This window comes from Chiloscyllium plagiosum, chromosome 28 (assembly GCF_004010195.1).
Source record: "Chiloscyllium plagiosum isolate BGI_BamShark_2017 chromosome 28, ASM401019v2, whole genome shotgun sequence".
Taxonomy (NCBI): domain Eukaryota; kingdom Metazoa; phylum Chordata; class Chondrichthyes; order Orectolobiformes; family Hemiscylliidae; genus Chiloscyllium; species Chiloscyllium plagiosum.
Genome location: NC_057737.1, coordinates 44,354,292 through 44,376,456, shown reverse-complemented (window position 1 = coordinate 44,376,456; position 22,165 = coordinate 44,354,292).

Here is a 22,165-nt window from a genome sequence, read left to right as displayed (position 1 = left end):
GCTGCAGAAAAGGAGGTGGTCGAGGAGGGTTTGTCTACTGAGTCCATTATGGGTAGAAGTCAGAAACAGGAAAGCAGCAGTAACTTTATTGGGAGTTTTCTATAAACTCCCCAGTAGCAACAGAGACATGGAGGAGCAAATTGGGAGGCAGATTTTGGAAAGGTGCAGAAGTAACAGGGTTGTTGTCATGGGTGACTTCAACTTCCCTAATATTAACTGGAACCTCCTTAATGCAAATAGTTTGGATGGAGCAGAATTTGTCAAGTATGTCCAGGAAAGATTTCTGACTCAATATGTAGATAGGCAGACTAGAATGGAAGCCATATTGGATTTGGTGCTTGATAACAAATCAGTTCAGGTGTCAGATCTCTCAGTGGCAGAGCATTTTGGTGATAGTGATCACAACTCCCTAACCTTTACTATAGTCAAGGAGAGGGATAGGAGTTGACAGTATGCGAAAGCATTTAATTGGGGAAGGAGGAATTACAGTGCTATTAGGCAGGAACAGTGGAGTATAAATTGGGAGCAGATATTCTCAGGAAAATGTCCGACAGAAATGTGGAGGTTGTTTAGGGAGCACTTGCTAAGAGTGCTGGATAGGTTTGTCCAAATGAGGCAAGGAAGGGATGGTAGAGCAAAGGAACCTTGGATGACAAGAGATGTGGAACATTTAATCAGAGGAAGAAGGAAGCTTACTTGAGGTTGAGGAGGCAAGGATCAGACAGAGGTCTAGCGGGTCGCAAGGTAGCCAGGAAGGAACTGAAGAATGAATTGAGAAGAGCTAGAAGGGGGCATTAAAAAACTTTAGCGGGTAGGGTTAAGAAGAGTGCTGGATAGGTTTGTCCAAATGAGGCAAGGAAGGGATGGTAGAGCAAAGGAACCTTGGATAACAAGAGATGTGGAACATTTAATCAGTGGAAGAAGGAAGCTTACTTGAGGTTGAGGAGGCAAGGATCAGACAGAGGTCTAGCGGGTCACAAGGTAGGCAGGAAGGAACTGAAGAATGAACTGAGAAGAGCTAGAAGGGGGCATTAAAAAACTTTAGCGGGTAGGGTTAATGAAAACCCTAAGGCAGTCCACACTTATGGCCAGAGTGAGGGTAGGGCCGATCAGGGATAGTGGAGGGAACTTGTGCCTAGGGTCAGAGGAGGTAGGGGAGATCCTTAATGAATATTTTGCTTCAGTATTCACTTGCGAGAGTGACCTTGTCATTTGTGAGGACAGTGTGAAACAGGCTGATACATTTGAACAGGTTAATGTTAAGAAGGAAGAGGTGCTGGACATTTTGAAGGACATAAGGATAGATAAGTCCTCTGGGCCAGACGTGATATATCCAAGGTTTCTATGGAAAGCGAGGGAAGAGATTTCTGCACCTTTGGCGATGATCTTTATGTCCTCACTGTCCATGGAGTTGTAATGGATGATTGGAGGGTGGCAAATGTTATTCCCTTATTCAAGAAACGAATAGGGATAACACTGGGAATTACAGATCAGTCAGTCTTACATTGGTGGTGGGCAAATTATTGGAGAGGAGTCTGAGAGACAGGATTTATTATTATTTAGAAAAAGCATTGTTTAATTAGAGATAGTCAGCATGGCTTTGTGAGGGGCAGGTGATGCCTCACAAGTCTTCTTGAATTCTTTAAGAATGTGACAAAACACAGTTATGAAGGTAGAGCACTGAATATGGTGTATATGGATTTTAACAAGGCATTTGATAAGGTTCCCCATGCTAGGCTCATTCAGAAAGTAAGGAGGCATGGGATACTGGGAAATCTGGCTGTCTGGATACAGAATTGGCTGGCTAATAAAATATGGAGGTTGGTGTTAGATGGAAAGTACTCAGCCTGGATCTCGGTGACCAGTGGTGTTCCGTAGGGATCTGTTCTGGGACCTCTGCTCTTTGTGATTTTTATAAGTGACTTGGATGAAGAAGTGGAAGGGTGGGTTAGTAAGTTTGCTGATAACATGAATGTTGACAGAGTTGTGGGTAATGTGGAGGGCTGTTGTAGGTTGCACTGAGCTATTGAAGGGATGCAGAGCTGGGCTGAGAAGTGACAGATGGAGTTTAACCTAGTAAAGTGTGAAGTGATTCATTTTAGAAGGTCGAATTTAAATGCAGATTACAGGCTGGATTCTCTCGGCAGTTTGGAGGAACAGGGGGATCTTGGGGTCCACGTTCACAGATCCCTCAAAGTTGACACCCAAGCTGCTAGGGTAGTTAAGAAGGCATATGGTGTGTTGGCTTTCATTATGTTGCAAAGTTGAAGGCATATACTGTACCTTTAAGAGAGAGTGAATGCTGTTTTGCACTGAGAGCTTACAAGCACTTGTCATATGACTAGCTAGCAGTCTCAGAGTGTACTGGAAAATTGAAAATATGTAACATTTGGCTGTGAAACAGATACCTGAGTTGATTGCTATTTTGACAACAATTCAAATTTAACCAATCAGTTTAAATTATGCCCCATGATACTAGAACCTAATTGATTTCGAATTTATTGTTTTGCCAACATTGAACCAATGAAACAATCCAATTTGGGGGGAATAAAAGAGGCAGGCAGTTTGAAAATTAGACAGAGAGTAACTGCTATCGAGAGAGACTGCCATTCAAAACACTCTCTATCAGAGATACCTTTTCCTCTGAAATATCTTTGCAATGAAAGACAGAAGACAACACAGGGAGATCCCAGCAAAAGAAGGAAGACACTGGAGATGACAGCTGCTGTGTGGTTTTGAAATTAAGTTGATGTAATTTTAATAAGGGGATTTTATTGAAACAGTGCATTGTGATAGAATTGGAGGCAGATTAAGGGAAAGAAGGACTTAGGGTTGCAAATAGTTGTTTAATTTTCACTTTTAGAGTTAAAGAATAAGTTGATATTTTTTCTTTAAATAGTGGAATTTGGGAGTTTTCTGTCACTCATACTTTAACAGATTATGAGGCAAGGTGAGCTTTTCTGGGTGTTTGGTATAAATAACAGAAGGGTTCACCGCTGTGTCATAAGTATTAGCAGGGGTTTGAGTTTAAGAGCTGCGAGGTTATGCTGCAGCTCTGTAATGTCCTGGTTAGACCACACTTGGAACATTGTGTTCAGTTCTGGTCACCTCATTATAGGAAAGATGTGGACATTTTAGAGAGCGTGCAAGGGAGATTTACCAGACTGCTGCCTGTACTGGAGGGCATGGCTTGTGAAGAAAGGTTGAGAGAACTAGGGCTTTTCTCATTGGAGCGAAGAAGGATGAGAGGTGACTTGATAGATATGTACAAGACGATGAGAGGCACAGATAGAGTGCATAGCCAGAGATTTATTTTTCCCAGGGCAGAAATGGCTATCACAGGGGGACATAATTTTAGGGTGATTGGAGGAAGGTTTGGGATAGATGTTAGAATTAGACTGTCTACACAGAGAGTGGTAGGTGTGTGGAATGCACTGCCAGCAGTGGTAGTAGAGTCAGATAATTAGGGACATTTAAGCGACTCTTGGATAGGCACACGAATGATAGTAAAATGTAGGGTATGTAGGTTAGTTTGATCTTCGAGTAGGGTAAAAGGTCGATACAACACCAAGAGCCGAAGGGACAGTACTGTGCCATACCGTTCTATGTCCTGTGTCCTATGCTCTATGTTAATAGGCAAAACCTTCGAATAAAATGATCTGAATATTATTCCAGTGGAGAGAGACTGCTGAAGGATGCAGTAGAGAAGGATTCAGGAATTGTTGAGCATTGATTACAAAAAGCTAACATACAGGTTCAACACAGGCAGACTGCCTTTAACAGAGGCAAATTGATGTTGACCTCTATTTCAAATGGAATGATTTGAATGCTGCCTGGCAGAAGACTGCTTGGGCTGGTGATATATTACACTGTAAGTGACTCTCCAGTGCATCTCCACTGGGACACTTACACATAGAATTAGACGCTGTTTCTAGCTCTTTATAGACAATACAAGATGTGACATCTTACTTTCTTCAAAACATTTTTTCTCCTGACTGTTCTTGTCATTAACTTTTCAACACTAAAGAAGATTATTCATTATGGTTTTCTGGTAATAAACTGAATCCCTTTGTTGGAAGAATTCTCTCAAATTATTATTCATGGTATTACTTAAGTGGCAAGATGTTGTTCTTCCATCTTTAAATTTGGATTGTTCTTAATAATGTGTTGGCACATTGCACAATGTCATGTCTTTTGTTCACAGTGTTATAGCTGTCATGCTTTCTACTGCTAATGTTGCTGGATAGCAATATTTCCAGCTCAGGTGTAGGCTGTAGGTTACATTTCTTCTCATTTGCTCTCTGACTTCAATCTCAATTGTGTGCGATCTTGGTATCTCAGCTTCGGCAACGTCTTTGGTTGGGCTCCAGATTTTCATGACTGAATCCTCTACATGTCTTTTTCAACAGCTCAGGTCAGGGTATAGTATGTTTATTCAAATGCTGACCTCCTCTTTTCTGTGCTACACTGAGTTATTAATAGATGTCCTCTAGGTCACATGGAGAATGTTAAGCACTTTGGCACATTTAACGGCTGTGAAGGAGATTTTATGTTAGTTTTGAGGGCTATGGTTCATTGTAATAATGAAACAAAATTCAGGTCTTCCCTTGTCTCACAACATTTCACAATGGGGTCTTTTCAGCATCTGGATGGGTCTTTGTCCAAATACAAATACCAGATGGTATTGCACTATTTAACTCATAGTGTTCACTGAATTCTTTAAACTCTCTGGGTAGAGACTGGGTTCATTTACACATATTATTCCTTCAGAAATCCCTTGTTTATAATGGAATTTGTAGTCTTCAAATGATAGTTGTGGGCTCTTGAGACTTTCACCTTCCAGATAAAAGAAAACCGAATACTAGTGAGCAGTTTAGTAGATGCCATTTCTGATTATGTGCGAATAAATTAGCTCCCACAGTCTCCCAATATCTCTGTCTATCCAACACATAGTTAAGCTTTCATTTCATTTCTACATGGCCTTCGGGTATCATCTGGAGAAGGCCTTCCTGCATAGGTTTAGGTTTGATTATTCTGGATCTCACTGGAGGAACCGATGAACCAGTGCTGCTACATGACTGGCAGTGGTTGCTGCCTGTGTCTTGTCAGATCATCAAGTCTTCAGATTTAATGTTGTCATGACACTTCAAACATATCTGAATATCATCTGCTGTTCTACCTGCTCCTTTACATCCCCTGTATGTTTATATCTACTTCCAGTTTGAACATATTCTGGTTCTCCTTAAGGCTAACCGGTACCACTCAAAATATATGCAGAATATTGTCATCAGTGAAGATTCCACATCTGGTTTCACAATCCACCATCTATTCCTGGCATTGCAACTTGCCGAAGATGTTTGCACCTACCAGTGCTGATGTGATCTCTTCCTGTGTTGATATAGGGTAACATACCGCTTTGTGGCTTGGTGAAGATCTGTGGGATTCAGGTAAATTCTTAGCCATCCATTTGGTTTCCTTCTCATTTGATAGAATTAACCCAATCTGTGGGTCAACAACCACCTTTCCTTTCATACCCTAGAGTACTCTTTTGAACCTTCCTTTTAATTCTTGTTGTACTTCACACACGGGATGAATCATTGCTTTCATCCCTGGTGATGGGACATTCAACATCTTCAAAGCATCCATGCATCTCAACAAAACTCTCAGGGTGCATTTTCACCGGTCATCTTTGAGCTGATGAGAAGGTACTGTTTACTCAGTGTTACCTCCTTCACATTGTTGCTTATTGGAATAATCTGCAGCTTTTTGCAATTCTTCAGCCCCTGAAGAGTAGGACCAACTGTTTCAGTGATACAGAATATCCACCAACATATTTTCCTTTCTATGTTCCCCTGATTTGAATTGTTCCTAGCCAGTCGAATCCTTGGGTAACTATTTTTTTCCATGTTTCCAGGGAGGATCGTCTGGTCTAGTCTGAGTGAGGTGATGTTACCCTCCAGTATCTATCTTCATGTTCAGATTTGTCACTGTGAGCTTTTTTCTCATTCTCTTCCTGATCTGGATGTTTGTGTGAATTTCCTTTGTCTGAAACTTGTGGCATCCAGCCACCTCATGCAGTTACAGTAGTAAGTCATCGAGTCATAGAGCACAGAAACAGACCCTTCTGTCCACTCATCCATGCTGATCAGATATCCTAACCTAATCTAGTCCCATTTACCAGCATTTGGTCCATTTCCTCCAAACCCTTCCTAGTCATATACCCATCCAGATGCCTTTAAATGTTGTAATTGTACCAGCCTCCACCACTTCCTCTGATAGCTCATTAAATACACACACCACTCTCTGCGTGAAAAATGTTTCCCTTAGTTCCCTTTTAAATCTTTATCCTCTCATCTTGAATCTATGCCCTCTAGTTTTGGACTCCTCTACCATTGGCTATTCACCTTGTCCATGTCCCTCATGATTTTATAAACCTCTATAAGGTCACTCCCTCAGACTCCAACGCTCCAGGAAAAAAAAGTTCCAGTCTATTCATCCTCATCCTGAAGCTCAAAATCTCTAACCCCAGCAACACCTTTGCAAATCTTTTCTGCACCCTTTCAAATTTAACAACATTTTTCCTATAACAGGGAGACCAGAACTGAATGCAGTGTTCCAAAAGTGGCAAACCAATGTCTTGTACTCAATGCACTGTCCAATAATGGCAAGTGTACCAAATGCCTTCTTCACCAGCCTGTCTACCTGTGATTCCACTTTTAAGGAACTATGAATCTACATCTCAAGATCTCTTTTCAGATCTAGCACATCTTTCTCTCTGGCGTACATTATTTTATTGCTGCCTTTGTCTTGGTTTCACTGAAGGCTGGCCTTTTGGGATCTTAGTATCTTCATAAATGGCTGCTTGTGGCACCTTGCGCTGTCAGTGTAGATACTGCTCACTCATTCTCTCTGACTAGTGCTTTCTGTAATTCAGGGTATGCAGAACCTCAAATTAGTTGCCCCATCAGCCTTTCATTTGCGTCCTCAAACTTACATTTTCAAATATTGTTCCAAAGTGTAACCTCTGCTAAATCTAGCATGAGGCCTTAAATTTGATCAGTAAATCCAATGATTCAATTTTGGTTGGAGATGGGTGCTGAATCTTTCAAAAATTTAAGATTCTTGCTGTTCCAAAATATTCAGTAAATTCCAAGCTGTTAAATGAATTTAGACCTGCAACTCCATCCACAGAGGGATGTAGCTGACCCTTCCTTCATTGCTGGTGCTTTCTATATTGAACGACAGTCTGCACAGTTGGTTAATGCCTCTTTGACATTATTGCTGTATGAATTTAGATTAGATTCCCTACAGTGTGGAAACAGGCCCTTCGGCCCAACCAATCCTCCGAAGAGTAACCCACCCAGACCCATTTCCCTCTGACTAATACACCTAACACTATGGGCAATTTAGCATGGCCAATTCACCTGAACCGCACATCTTTGGACTGTGGGAGGAAACCCGCACAGACACGGGGAGAATGTGCAAACTCCACACAGTCACCCGAGGCTGGAATTGAACCTGGGATCCTGGTGCTGTGAGGTCGCAGTGCTAACCATTGAGCCACTGTGCTGCCTAATTTATTGTGGGCTTTAACTATCCATTCATTGCTGTACTAGTCGACATCTTGTTTCTCATTTCCATATGATTTACTTAGTTTTCCTTTAGCTGCCAATGTTAGTGGATTTTCCATATCGGGCATTAATTTAAAATAAAACATTTTAGCTTTGTTCACTGCTGCCACCATGTTACATCTTCTGGTTGTCTTTTGGTTCCCAGGTGTTTGAAATGATCAGGCTTGGAAATCGCAGAGCTCTTTGTTTAATTCTAACCTGCCGTGCCATTTGGTAGAAGATTGGTATAGTATTGGACAGTAACTTACTCCCCAGTGCAGCCATGAATATTGCCCACTGGAACACTTGCACATTCAATCAGTTTCTGACAAATTAGCTCCTAGCCCTTTACACACGGTAGAACATTATAGAAAGTCAAAACTCTCCTAACTAAGTTGGGCAATGTCTAATAGTACAGGCCACTCACTTCCTTCTTTAAATAAGGCCCAATCATGAAACTGAATGGATCCTTCCACTGATTGTCATGTGAAGCTGTCAGAGTGGACATACTAGTCCTTGTCTTTTGGATGTACATTGGAAAACAAATCAGTGCACTTTTCTTGGTGTAGTTGGGCCAGTGATTGGACATAATTCACAAAAGCATTGAGTTAATGCTGGAGGCACAGCCATTTGCTATTTCAGCTTAGGTGGGCCGTGGGCATATTAGAGACCAGCAGAGGTAGCATTTATATATTAGAATGTGGGTCGTGTGATGTTGTTTGGAAAATTGCAAAGGCTGGTCTATTCTCAATCAGAAGCTAGGCAGCTTTTAATGGAGTCACGCAAACCAAATTAACAGATAGGGAATAAAGTCATGCTGACAATGTCATTCCAAGGGTGATGATCTCTGCTTAAAGTGGTGTTTTTAAAAGGCAACATGAAAGTTCGTAATGCTGTAAAGCAGATGTGCATTAATTGCTGAGTGAAATATGTAAATCCTTGTTTCATATGCACATTATATAAACCATTCGTAGCACAGATGTCAGGGTGATAATACTGTTTGCACAAAGCTTTGAAGATGCAAATTTACGATTGGCATGTTTATTGGGAACAGATGGCTCAATGGAGTTGCTAATTCTGGAGAAAATTACCCTTTTATTTTAGGTGAAGAATGACGGCTGAGCTATACTTTTGGCACATGACTGTGCATCAAATAATTATTCATAAAGCAAGTCTCTTATTAGAGAGAGAAAAAAAGTATTGACTTGTTAAATATAATCCATCACGATCATATCAGTCTCCTTATCCAGCAGTGAGAGTGCGAGTGACTGAAATCCAACTTGGTCACAGTGAACTGTCTCTTCAAACTATTTTAAGCCAGGACGTAACCAAGCTGTTTGTGAAATGTAAAACCATTTGGTTGGGTTTCGATTGACTTTACAACTGACAATAGATAGAAACATAGGAATAAAATGAGGCCATTAAGCCCCTTGAGCCTGTCCCACCATTCAATTCTGATCTGTATCTTAACTCCCCCTGGTTGGGATTGCTATTCTTGCCAGACAAAAATGTAGAATAGTCTTTCAATTGCTCATCAGCCTCTTTGTTTCTAATTCATTCATGAGATGTGGCTAGGCCAGCTTTTATTACCCATCCCTAATAGTTCAGAGGGAAGTTAATAATTAACCCTTGGCAGCGAGTAGGGCTTCTGAGCCCAGGGCTCGACTGCTCCGTCCAATTTTCTTTTCGTTTCGTTTCTTTTCTTCTCTCACTTCTCTTGTTTATTTTTTCTTCAATTTTATTTTACTTACCTCTTGATGACGAGTTCGGTTGCAGAGATGGCATCTGTGGCATTGAGCAGCGCAGACTTCAGTAGGCTCAGAAGCATGGACTCAAGTTGGCCCAGCAGTGTAGGGCCCAGACTCGAGTAGGTCCAGCAACATGGACTCGATTAGGCCCAGTAGCACGGACTCGATTAGGCCCAGCAGCATGGACTTGAGTTAGTTCAGCAGTGTGACTCGAGTACGCTTAGCAGCATGGTCTTGAGTAGGCCCAGCAGTATGAACTTGAATGGCCAAGCAGCATGGACTCAAGTAGACCCAGCAGCACAGACTCGAGTCGGCCCTACAGTTAACAAGAAGGACGAGTACGCTTAGCAGCATAGTCTTGAGTAGGCCCAGCAGTATGAACTTGAATGGCCAAGCAGCATGGACTCAAGTAGACCCAGCTGCACAGACTCGAGTAGGCCCAGCAGCACAGACTCGAGTCGGCCCTACAGTTAACAAGAAGGACTGTAAAGTTGGACACTTCCTTTATTTTTCTGCCTTTATACTCTATGTCTTCGTTTATCTTTCTGTGCTTTAAGATGGTGCTAGAAAGTGGTGATACTGTATAACACTTTTCACTGTATTTTGTAACAAGCTACAAGTCACAATAAGTAAACCAAATCAACATTTCTGAGAGTCTGGAGTCACATGTAGGCCAGACCAGGTAAGGATGGCAGTTTCCTTCCCTAAAGGGCATTAGGGAACAATGGACATCATTTAGACTCTTAATTCCAGACACTGATTGAATTCAAATTCCAACATCTCCCAGGTAGGATTTGAACTCAGGTCCCCTGAACATTACCAGGGTTTCTGGATTAACTGTCCAGAATGAGAATGCCACTCGGCTATTGCTTACTCTACTGCATTTTGAAGGCAAGAGTTTGAGATGTCCACCCTCCTTTAATGTGAAGAGATAGCTCCTCATCTCACCCCAAATGGCATCACTCTAACCGTTTGGGTAATACTTCCTGTTCTGGTTTCTTTACAGCGTATTACATCTGGAAAAATGATAAAAAACTGAGATACAAATCTGAGCTGATCAATTATATCCTTAATATCTTTCTTTTGTTTGCTCCTCTCTCTGCTGTAGAATCATAGAATCAGCCCATCACGCCCCTACCAACCTTCTGAAAAGCATCCCACTCAGACCCACCCCGACTCACCCACCCCCCATCCCCACCCCCCTGGCCGTACCCCTGTAACCCTACATTTTCAATGGCTAACCCACCAAGTTTGCATATACCTGGACACTATGGGCAATTTAGCATGGCCCGTCTAACCTGCACATCTTTGGACTGCGGGAGGAACCTGGAGCACCTGGAGGAAACCCACACAGACATAGGGAGAGTGTGCAAATTCCACATAGACAATGGCTGGAATTGAACCCAGGTCCCTGGGGCTGTGAGGTACTGCCCATGGTGGTAAGTGTAAGCTTGTCCCTTGGTTTATCTTCTCTTTGCTATCTCTCGACTTACCTGACATTTTAGTGACGGGGAATGACCAGACGGAACAGCCAATAAAGTAAAAACAAACGTTCAACAGAACCAAAATCCAGGTGAGGTATACAGTGAGTGTCCAATCACTCTTATTTCTGTCATTAATGCAGGCATCAATGAACTTAGTGGCAGCTTCATTGGAGCCTGTGGTAGATCCTCAGATAGAGAGCAGTTTTGGAAACACCAGGGAAAGGAAAGTGTGACGTGACTAAGAGTTGTTTCTGGTCCGTCAGCATTTGATCGCTGCCATTAGATGAACTACTGTTCACTGCAGGGGCCAAACAGCTGAGTCCCCATCGAACGATAACAGTTGAAGTCCACCTACATGGTTCCAGGTACCATCTGTCAGGATCGCAATTGGTGCCAAGCATCTAGCCCTCAGCCCCTGATGGAGCACCATCCTCTAGAGATTTGCCCCCTGCGAGAGCCAAATGCTAGATGAGAACCAACCCACTCTGAGGAGTACAAGGTGGAGCTGAACAGCCAACTATTCCCATGGTCCTGACCCTCAGATGGCACAAAGAAGAACTACAGAACAAGAAAAAGGCAAGTGTACAGACTCAGGGAGGAATAAATTATTGTATTCACCTTATAATTCACCACCATAAAGCAATGATGGAGTGAATTATTACTAGAGAGGCTCTGTTGATTTGTTTAGTTCTCTACAGGGTGGATGTGGTGGCTCAGTGGTTAGCACTGCTACCTCCCAGCGCCAGGGATCTGGGTTTGATTCCAGCCTTGAGTGACAGTCTGTGCACTGATTGTGCATTCTCCCTGTGGTGACATGGGTTTCCTCCAGGTGCTCCAGTTTCCTCCCACAGATCTGCAGGAAAGTTGGTTTGGCCATGGGAAATTGCCCACAGGGTTCAAGGATGTGTAGGTTCGGTGGATTAGTCAAGGGAAATGCTGGATTAAAGGGAATGGGGTTAGGGTGGGATGCTCTTTATAAGGTAGGTGCAGATTTGATGGGCCAAATGGCCTGTTTCCATACTGTAGGGACTCTATGATTCTAATTTACTCGAGCGGTGACTATCTACATAGTCATGGAATGACATAAAGGATGAATTTGTCTATCATATCCAATTGTTTTATTAGATTAGATTAGATTCAATTACTTACAGTGTGGAAACAGGCCCTTCGGCCCAACAAATCCACACCAACGCGCAACCCACCCAGACCCATTCCCCTACATTTACCCCTTCACCTAACACGACAGGCAATTTAGCATGACCAATTCACCTAACCTGTAAATCTTTGGACTGTGGGAGGAAACCGGAGCACGCGGAGGAAACCCACGCAAACACAGGGAGAATGTGCAAACTCCACACAGTCAGTCGCCTGAGGTGGGAATTGAACCCGGGTTTCTGATGCTGTGAGGCAGCAGTGCTAACCACTGTGCCACCGTGCCGCCCCAATATTTATATTTATATTTATATTTGATTATATGAGTCTGTCGGTTATTGATGTTCACTGCCTTTGATTGGTTAAGCCTAACTGTGGATGCAGACAAATGTAGCAGAAAGAGCTGGAAACCAGATATTCAGAATCAGCACCAGAATCTTGTGCGTGTCAGAAGTCTTCCCCATCTATTGTGTTCAGCCAATCCACCTAAGTTACCCAAATTGTATGGCACTGCTACCCCCTTCTCAAAAAAGTACAGACAATCCCATAACGGATTGATCATGGACTGATTCAGGAAGGCGGAGGGACTCAGGTTGTGTATTCATGACTGTAATCAACCTTTACACAAACCTCCTGCCTGAAAAGATACCCTGTGATCATTATTCAGCATGCATGTGCTGAACATTTCAAATTCAACCCAACATCTTTGTGAATAAAGATAAAAAACATTGAGTTTTTTTACCCTGGGAAATGCAGTTGTCTGTCAAGACAGATGAATTGGAGATGAGGGCCAGGTGATAGATGTTGATGAAGAGTTCTACTCAGAATCAAACTGCAGTGAAATCAGTCATTACGCACTGCAGAGGCTTCCTCCCACACCCCCCACCCCAACCCAACATTCCCCCCCTCGCCGAACCCTATCATCCTCTTCCATTCTCTGTCATGGACATCTCCAGTTTCCTCTTAAATATATCAATGGGGGGAGTTTAATGCCCTCCTCTGTGGCAAGTTTAGTGGCAGCAGAGAGGGTTGGTGGAAGGAGATCTTCCTGTCTTCTCACTACTGCCCAGATTAAGAGTATGGTGTGAGGCCTATGGATGGCCTACTTACCTTGCTATCAACTGACGGCCTGAAGTGGGTGATTTAATGTTCACTGGGTGGCCTCTTTCCACCACCGTTCTTGGTGGGCAGGGACTCACCGCACGGGAAGCCCATGTCGAGGTTGCTTGCAGGCTTGTGGGGACGCAAGCGTTCCACGTCCAAGGTCAATAATTGCCCCGGCATCAGGAAAGGGGGAATTCCTCATTGACACCTGTTTCCTCCCTTTGCTTCTGACTCTGGGACTCTACCCCATAAGCCATCTCTCGTGGGGTTTTGGAAGCTCTTGGCAGGCGAGACGTCCACCCTTGTCGCCGTTGATTCCAGGGAAGGCCTATGGTTGCCCAACTTCGAACTTGATATTCTGAAAAGACACAGCATGGGATCCCTGTCAGCTCTACAGACACCAGGTACAACCCCTGGCACAAATACAGAAAATGGTAGAACAACTCTAGATCCTTGTCATCTACATTAAATCGGTGCTGGGCCGACTGCTTTTCAACTTTTCTATAAATGTTTTGGATGTGAATATAGGAGGTATGGTTTGTAAGTTTGCAGATGACACCAAAATTGGAGTTGTAGTGGACAGTGGAGTGGGTTACCTCAGAGTACAATGGGACCTTGATCAGATGAGCCAATGGGCCGAGGGGTGGCAGATAGAGTTTAATTTAGATACTTGTGACATGCTGCATTTTGGAAAGACAAATCAGGGCTGGACTCATATACTTAATGGTAAGGTCCTGGGGAGTGTTGCTGAACAAAGAGACATTGAAAGTGGAATCACAGGTAGACAGGATAGTGAAGAAGGCATTTGGTATACTTGCTTTTATTGGTCAGTGCATTGAGTATAAGAGTTGGGAGGTCATGTTGCAGCTGTACAGGACATTGGTTATGTTATTTTTGGAATACTGCTTTGAATTCTGATCTCATTGCTGTAGGAAAGGTGTTGTGTAACTTGAAAGGGTTCAGAAAAGATTTATAAAGGTGTTGCCAGAGTTGTAGGGTTTGAGCTAAAGGGAGAAGCTGAATAGGCTGGGGCTATTTTCCCTGGAGCATCAGAGGCTGAGGGTTTACCTTATAGAAGTTTATAAAACATGAGGGGCATAGATAGGGTAAATAGCCAAGGTCATTTCCCCAGGGCAGTGGAGTCCAAAATTAGAGGGCATAGGCTTAGGGTGAGAGGGGAAAGATTTAAAAGGGGCCTAAAGGTCAACTTTTTCACGCAGATGGTGGTGTGTGTATGGAATGAGCTGCCAGAGGAAATGGTGGAGGCTGATACAATTGCAACATTTAAAAGGCATCTGGATAGGTATTTGAATAGGAAGTGTTTATAGGGATACAGGCCAAATGCTGGCAAATAGGAATAGATCAGCTTATGATAGATATACCAGATGGTTGGTATGGATGAGTTGGACTGAAGGGTCTGTTTCCGTGCTGAACATCTCAATGACTCTACGACTCCATAAATTCTCTCCCATGACTCCAAATTCTCACCACTGTCTGAGTAAAGATATTTTCCTAAATTCCTCATTGGATGTGCAAGAGACTATCTTAAAGCGGGGGTGACAACCAAGTCCACATGGTGACTACGGATTGTATGAATTAGTATTTCCGGAGGGAAGCTCAGTCTGACAGGAGAATGGGTTGGGTAATTGATGCTCTCTAATTACCCTAAATTGTGAAGCCATAGATCCGATTGTGAACCTTCATATCCATATCTCCTTTGTGGCACAGTGGGTGAGTGAGGATCTGTGCGCGAATAAATATTAGTTGATGGGGGCAACATGGTTTGTCTAATGTTAGGGTCAATGAAAGTAAGGCTTTGATTTCTGCAACATCTTCCACAATCCCAACATGTCATAGAAAGCTTTATGTGTTGGGAGTGTGGTGCTGGAGAAGCACAGCAGGTCAGGCAGCATCCGAGGAGTCGGAGAATCGACATTTCGGGCATAAGCCCTTCATCAGAAAGGGCTGATGAAGGGCTTATGCCCAAAACGTCGATTCTCCTGCTCCTCAGATGCTGCCTGACCTGCTGTGCTTTTCCAGCACCACACTCCCAACACATAAACACTCAACACTCTCGACTCTGATTTCCAACATCTACAGTCCTCACTTTCTCCCATAGGAAGCTTCATGGCCAATTAAGTACTTTTGAAGGACAATCGCTGCTATATCACAGGAGTTGCGGTCAGTACATAGCAAGATCAATGCACAGCAATGTTACAAGGAGATAAGGTTATATCTTAATGCTGCTGATTGAGGCATGTTGGGCAGGATACTGGAGAATTCAACTGCCTTTGGTAAAATAATGCAACTCACAGGAACATTTATAAATGGACATGATCATACTTGATGTCTCACCTGAAAGTCAGTTCCTCTGGCAATGCAGCACTCCTTCTGTCTTACACTGAAATGCCATGGTTTGATAATGTGTTAATGTTAATGGACCAGGATTTTAACTCACAATGTTTAGATTCAGAGTGAGACTGAGCAACAGATAATATGTTCTGCAGCATCAAGCTGCTTACTTGTAATCTGATGATGCCTAATAGAAGGTGACAATCATTTCCTCTATTCTCTTTGTAGAACTAAGTAATTTCCTGTCAGGGAAACAAAAACAACCGTGATATGCCTTTCAAAACAAATCTGCTCATAAATATTGTGTATGTGTCATAATGTTGGTGCAATCCTTCTTTAGACTTATGGAATAGCCGTCAGGATATTATACTATTATAAGTCTTTTTTAACCATCACTGTAATTGGGTGGGGGGATTTGTAAGTAAACATGACACCCTTCTACCTTACTGACTGCATCACTTATCATAGAGTCATACAGCATGGAAACAGACCCTTCAGTCCAACCAGTCCATGCTGACCACAATCCCAAACTAAACTAGTCCCACCTGCCTGTGCTTGGCCCATATCTCTCCAAACCCTTCTTATTCATTACTTATCCAAGTGTCTTTTAAACATCGTGACCATATCCGCATCCTTGACTTCCTCTGGAACGTCATTCTACACATGAGCCAGTGTCTGTCTAAAAAGGTTGTTCCTCACATTTTTAAAAATCTTTCTCCTCTCACCTTAAAAATATACCCCCCAGACTTGAAACATCCCCTCCTAGGGAAAGGACACTGCCATTCACCTTATCTATACCCCTCATGATTTTATAAACCAATACCAGCCACCCCTCAACCTCCAATGCTCAAGTGAAAGAAGTCCCAGCCTGTTCAGCCTCTCCTTGTAAGTCAAACCCTCCATTTTCAGTAACAGGAAGAGTGGGAGCTTGGACCAGGGGCCTGTCGGGTTGGTGAGTCACTAATTTAAATCTTTACATCAGACATTGGGGAGCAGAGGTTTCTGGGAATGGAGCAACTTGTCTTTCCCCTCAGCTATATAAGTGAGTGTTTGCTAAACCTGAAACCCTACCCTTGCAGGGCCTCCCACCCATCCACCTCCTGTAACCTTATAAACCAGGGACAAATCAGGTAAGCTTCTCTCCTTTTTTACTTTCTGATAAGGGGACCAGCAGGGATGGCAGTGCGGAGAGAGGAACGTTAGTCTCCCATCCAAGTACATCTGCTGGAAGTGCACCCAACTCTTGTTCCTCCAAGACCACGTTAAGGAATTGGAGTGGGAGCTGGATGAACTTCAGAGCATTTGGGAGGCAGAGTCTGTGATAGATAAGAGTTTCAGGGAAGTAGTTACTCCTAGGCACAAAGAAAGCTGGGGTAACTGTTAGAAGGAGGTGATAAACAGTCAGTGCAGGGACCCCTGTGGTCATTCCCCCGGAAAGCAGGTATACTATTTTGGATACTGTTGGGGGGCAATGACTTATCAACGGCATGCATTGGGGTGCAGGTCTCTGGCACAGAGTCTGTCCCTGTTGCACAGAAGGTCAGGGAGGGAAAGGAGGAGAGTGTTAGTCATTGGGGACTCAATAGTTAGAGGGTTAGATAAAGGTTTGTTGGGAACGAAAGAGACTCACGGTTGGTGTGTTGCCTCCCAGGTGCCAGGGTCCATGATGTCACGGATCGTGTCTTTGGGGTCCTGAAGGGAGAGGGTGACCTGAGTTGTGGTCCACATAGGTACCAACGACATTGGTAGAAAGAGGAATAGGGATGTAAGGCAGCATTTCAGGGAGCTAGGGTGGAAGCTGAGAGCTAGAACGAACGGAGTTGTTATCTCTGGTTTGTTGCCCATGCCACGTGATAGCGAGGTGAGGAACAGGGAGTGATATCAGCTGAACATGTGGCTGCAGGGATAGTGCAGGAGGGAGGGTTTCAGGTATATGGATAATTGGGGCTCATTCTGGGGAAGGTGGCACCTCCATAAACGGGATGGTCTTCACTTGAATCAGAGGGATACTAATATCCTGAGTGGGAAATTTGCTAGTGCTATTCAGGTGGGTTTAAACTAGCTCAGAAGGGGGATGGGAACCTGTGGTGTAGTTCCAGTGCACAGGAGGATGAGAATAGGGAGGATAGGAACAGGATTTCACTGTCACAGGAGTGTGCTGGCAGACAGCAAGCTAGTTTGAAGTGTTGAGAGTGTGTTGCTGGAAAAGCACAGCAGATCAGGCAGCATCCAAGGAGCAGGAAAATTGACGTTTCGACCCGAAGCCCTTCATTCCTGACTTTCCTGCTCCTCGGATGCTGTCTGACCTGCTGTGCTTTTCCAGCAACACACTCCCAACTCTGACCTCCAGCATCCGCAGACCTCACTGTCTCCTGTTTGAAGTGTGTCTACTTCAATAGCAGGATTTTCCGAAATAAGATAGGTGAGCTTGCAGCATGGATAGGTACCTGGGACTTCGATGTTGTGGCCATTTCGGAGACATGGATAGTGCAGGGTCAGGAATGGATGTTGCAGGTTTCAGGGTTTAGATCTTTCATCTAAAGGTGGTAAAAGAGGGGAGGTGTGCTTTGTTAGTCAAGAACAGTGTAACGGTGGCTGAAAGAACTTTTGACCAGGATTCGTCTACTGAGGTGGTATGGACTGAGAGAAGAGGTCACATGCTGGGAGGTTTTTAATAGGCCTCCACAAAGTTCCAGGGATGTGGAGGAGAGGATTGGCAAAATGATTCTGTGCAGGAGTGAAGGGAACAGCCTGGTCATTATGGGGGTCTTTACCTTCCCCAACATTGACTGGAAATGCTATAGCTCTTGTACGTTGAATGGATCAGTTTTTGTCCAATGTGTACAGGAGGGTTTCCTGACACAGTATGTCGAAGGGCCGACAAGAGGGGAGGCCACACTGGATCTGGTGCTTGGTAATGAACCAGGCCAGGTGTTTGAATTAGTGGTAGGTGAGCACTTTGGAGAGAGTGACCATAATTTGGTTATGTTTAGTTTAGCGATGGAAAGGGATAGGTACATGCATAGTTATAGATGGGGGAAGGGCAATTATAATGCGATTAGGCAAAACTTAGGAGGCATAGAATGGGATAGCAAAATGCAGGGGATGGGCACAATCGAAATGTGGAGCTGGTTTAAAGAACAGATATTGCGTGTCCTTGATAGGTATGTCCCTGTCAGGCAGGGAGGAAGTGATAGGGTAAGGTAACACAGAAATTGCCTCTCTTGTTCAGCGGAAGAAGGAGGCTTATGTGACATTGAAACAAGATGGTTCAGGTGAGGCAATGGAGAGTTACAGATTAGCTAGGAAGGATTTAAAAGAGAGTTAAGAAGAGCAAGGAGGGGACAGGAACAGTCTTTAGCAAATAGAATAAAAGAGAACCCTAAAGCTTTCTATAGGTATGTGAGGAATAATAGGATGACTAGGGTAGGAATAGGGCCAGTCAAATACAGAAGTGGGAAGTTGTGTGTGGACCCTGTGGAGATCGGAGAGGTGCTAAACAAATATTTCTCATCTGTTTTCACTCAGGAAAAGGAGAAGACTGAGATACGGGCTGTTAGACTAGGAAAGATTGAGGTTAGGAAGGAGGAGGTGTTATCAATTCTAGAAGATGAAAGTAGAAAAGTCTCCTGGGCTGGATGGGATTTATCCGAGGATTCTCTGGAAAGCTAGGGAGGAGATGGTGGAGCCTTTGGCCTTGATCTGTGAGTCGTCATTGTCTACAAGTTTAGTACCAGAGGACTGGAGGATTACACATGTTGTGCCCTTGTTCAAGAAGGGCAGTAGAGATGACCCAGATAATTATAGACCAGTGAGCCTTACGTCTGTTGTAGGAAATGTTTTGGAAAGGATTATAAGAGATAGGATTTATAATCATCTAGCAAGTAACAATTTGATTGCAGATAATCAACATGGTTTCATCAAGGGCAGGTCATGTGTTACAAATCTCATTGAGTTTTTTGAGATGGTGACCAAGCATGTGGATGAGGGTAGGGCAGTTGACGTGGTATACATGGACTTCAGTAAAGCCACATGATAGGGTTTTGGAGAAAATGCAGAGGCATGGAATTGAGGGTGAGTTAGCAGTTTGGATTAGAAACTGGCTTTCTGGAAGAAGGCAGCGAGTGGTGGTTGATGGAAAATATTCAGCCTGGATTCCTGTTACTAGTGGTGTGCCACAAGGATCTGTTTTGGGACCACTGCTGTTTGTCATTTTCATAAATGACTTGGATGCAGGCATAAGTGGATGAGTTAGTAAGTTTGTAGATGACACTAAAGTTGGTGGAGTAGTGGACAGTGTGAAAGAATGTTGTAGGTTGCAGGTGGACTTGGATAAACTGCAGAATTGGGCTGTGAGGTGGCAAATGAAGTTCAATACAGATAAGTGTGAGGTGATTCACTTTGGGAAGGATAACAGGAAGGCAGAATATTGGATCAATGGAAAGATTCTTGGTAGTGTGGATGTGCAGAGGGATCTTGGTGTCCATGTACATAGATCCCTGAAAGTTGCCACCCAGGTTGATAGTGCTGTTAAGAAGGCATACAGTGTGTTAGGTTTTATTGGGGTTGAGTTCTGGAGCTGTGATGCTGTGCTGCAACTGTACAAAATGCTAGTGCAGCCTCACTTGGAATATTGTGTACAATTCTGGTCTCTCCATTATAGGAAGGATGTGGAAGCATTGGAAAAGGTGCAGAAGAGATTTACCAGGATGTTGTCTGGTTTGGAGGGAAGATCTTATGAGGAAAGGCTGAGGGAACACTGGGCTTGTTCTCATTGGAAAGAAAGCTAAGAGGAGATTTAATAGAGACAAACAAGATGATCAGAGGATTAGATAAGGTGGACAGTGAGGGTCTGTTTCCTAGGATGTTGATTTCGGCTTATAGCTGCAAATTGAGGGGTGATAGATTTAAAACAGATGTCAGAGGTGTGGTAAGGAATGCCCTGCCTGCCAATGTCGTTAACTCAGTCACATTAGGGGCATTTGAACAGTCCTTGGATAAGCATATGGATGATGATGGGATAGTATAAGGGGATGGGCTTAAATTAGTTCACAGGTCGGCGCAACATCAAGGGCCAAAGGGCCTGTTTTGCACTGTATTGTTCCATGTTCTATGTTCCATTTCCAGCAACATCCTGGTAAATCTCTTCTAAACCTCTCCAGTTTAATAACAATATCTTTGCTGTAACAGGGTGAGCAGAACTGGGCGGCATAGTGGTTAACACTGTTGCCTCACAGCACCAGGGACCCGAGTTTGATTCTGTCTGTCTGTATGGAGTTTGCACATTCTCCCCGTGTCTGTGTGGGTTTCCTGTGAGTGCTCTGGTTTCCTCCCACAGTCCAAAGATGTGCAGGTTAGATGTACTGGCCATGTTAAATTACTCCATAATGCTCAGAAATGTGCAGGCTAGGTGCATTAGCCATGGGAAATGCAGGATTATAGGCTAGAAGGTGGTTCTGCGCTTGGTCTCACCAACGTCCTTTACAGTCTCAACTTCTATACTCAAAGGTTTGGGCAATGAATAGTGTCCTGATTCTGACAGTGAAATAAAAATATGCCACAATAATTTATATGATTTATGATCAAAGCATTGGGGATAGTTGACAAAATCACCCATGGAAATTTGTCAATCTGACAGTATCCCTCACTCTCAGGGCTGAGTGGAGCACAATGACTAATGGAGTTCCATTCTGCAGGTTTTGCTTAAATTTTGAATCCAAGTGAGAAGTAATGTTTTCACCAATGTATTTTGGATGTTGTCATCAAAATATTTAAATAATAATGAAAGTTACCACACAAAAACAAGCCTTTTTTGTTCATTACATTTGTACCGGTGTGTTTTCTGTTTGAGACAACAAGACTGCTTCCACTGTTTAGATCCCACCTGGTGTTACTATTGGGCAAGAGAAATTCCAGAATGAAATCTAGTTCGATAGATCCTTTTTTAAAAAACTTAATGTCGCCATCTTTTACTACAACGTATGCGCACAAGTCTGCAGATTAACTTTAACAATAAAACAAGTTTATTACCTAAAAGAGATTTTAAAAAACCAAGCCATCTAAATGTAGAAGGCAGTTGGAAAAATCTTAAAATGCAGAGAAAAACTTAGTCTCATCTATTTCCTATTGCTTTACAGAATTTCACATCCAGAGAAATTAACTTTCTAGATCAAACCTTAAAGTTTGATTTCACAGTGACTCGTTAGGTTTGTAATGCAAATATGACATTTTCTGCCATGAATATTCATGAAGATGAAAATTTATATTTCTCTGTCCTTCAGTATTCCACCCACTTCTAAGCAAACACTCTTGGTCTAGAGGTTTCACAAGCTAAACGTTTACACCAAGATGTGCTTTTCCAAAACTGTCCATTACTCTTTTCTCGGAGAGAAACTATATGTGCTTTTGACTACAGTCAGATGTTCTCCAAACTACTCCAAGAGTTTTCAGTCTCTAGATAGTCTAAGCTAAAATTGACCCTTGATTATTTTAGACAAATCACAAGCTAATTTCTTCAATGTTTACCCTCCCAGTCATAAAACCCACAGCATCAACAACCTGCCATTGACACTCCGGGGTTCTGCAGTCACTTCCTCTCTGACACATACTGGATTAGATCATTGTTTCAGAAAGAACTCCTAAGAACAAAGAACAAAAACAGAAATTACTGGAAAAGCTCAGCAGGTCTTGCAGCATCTGTGGAGAGAAATCAGAG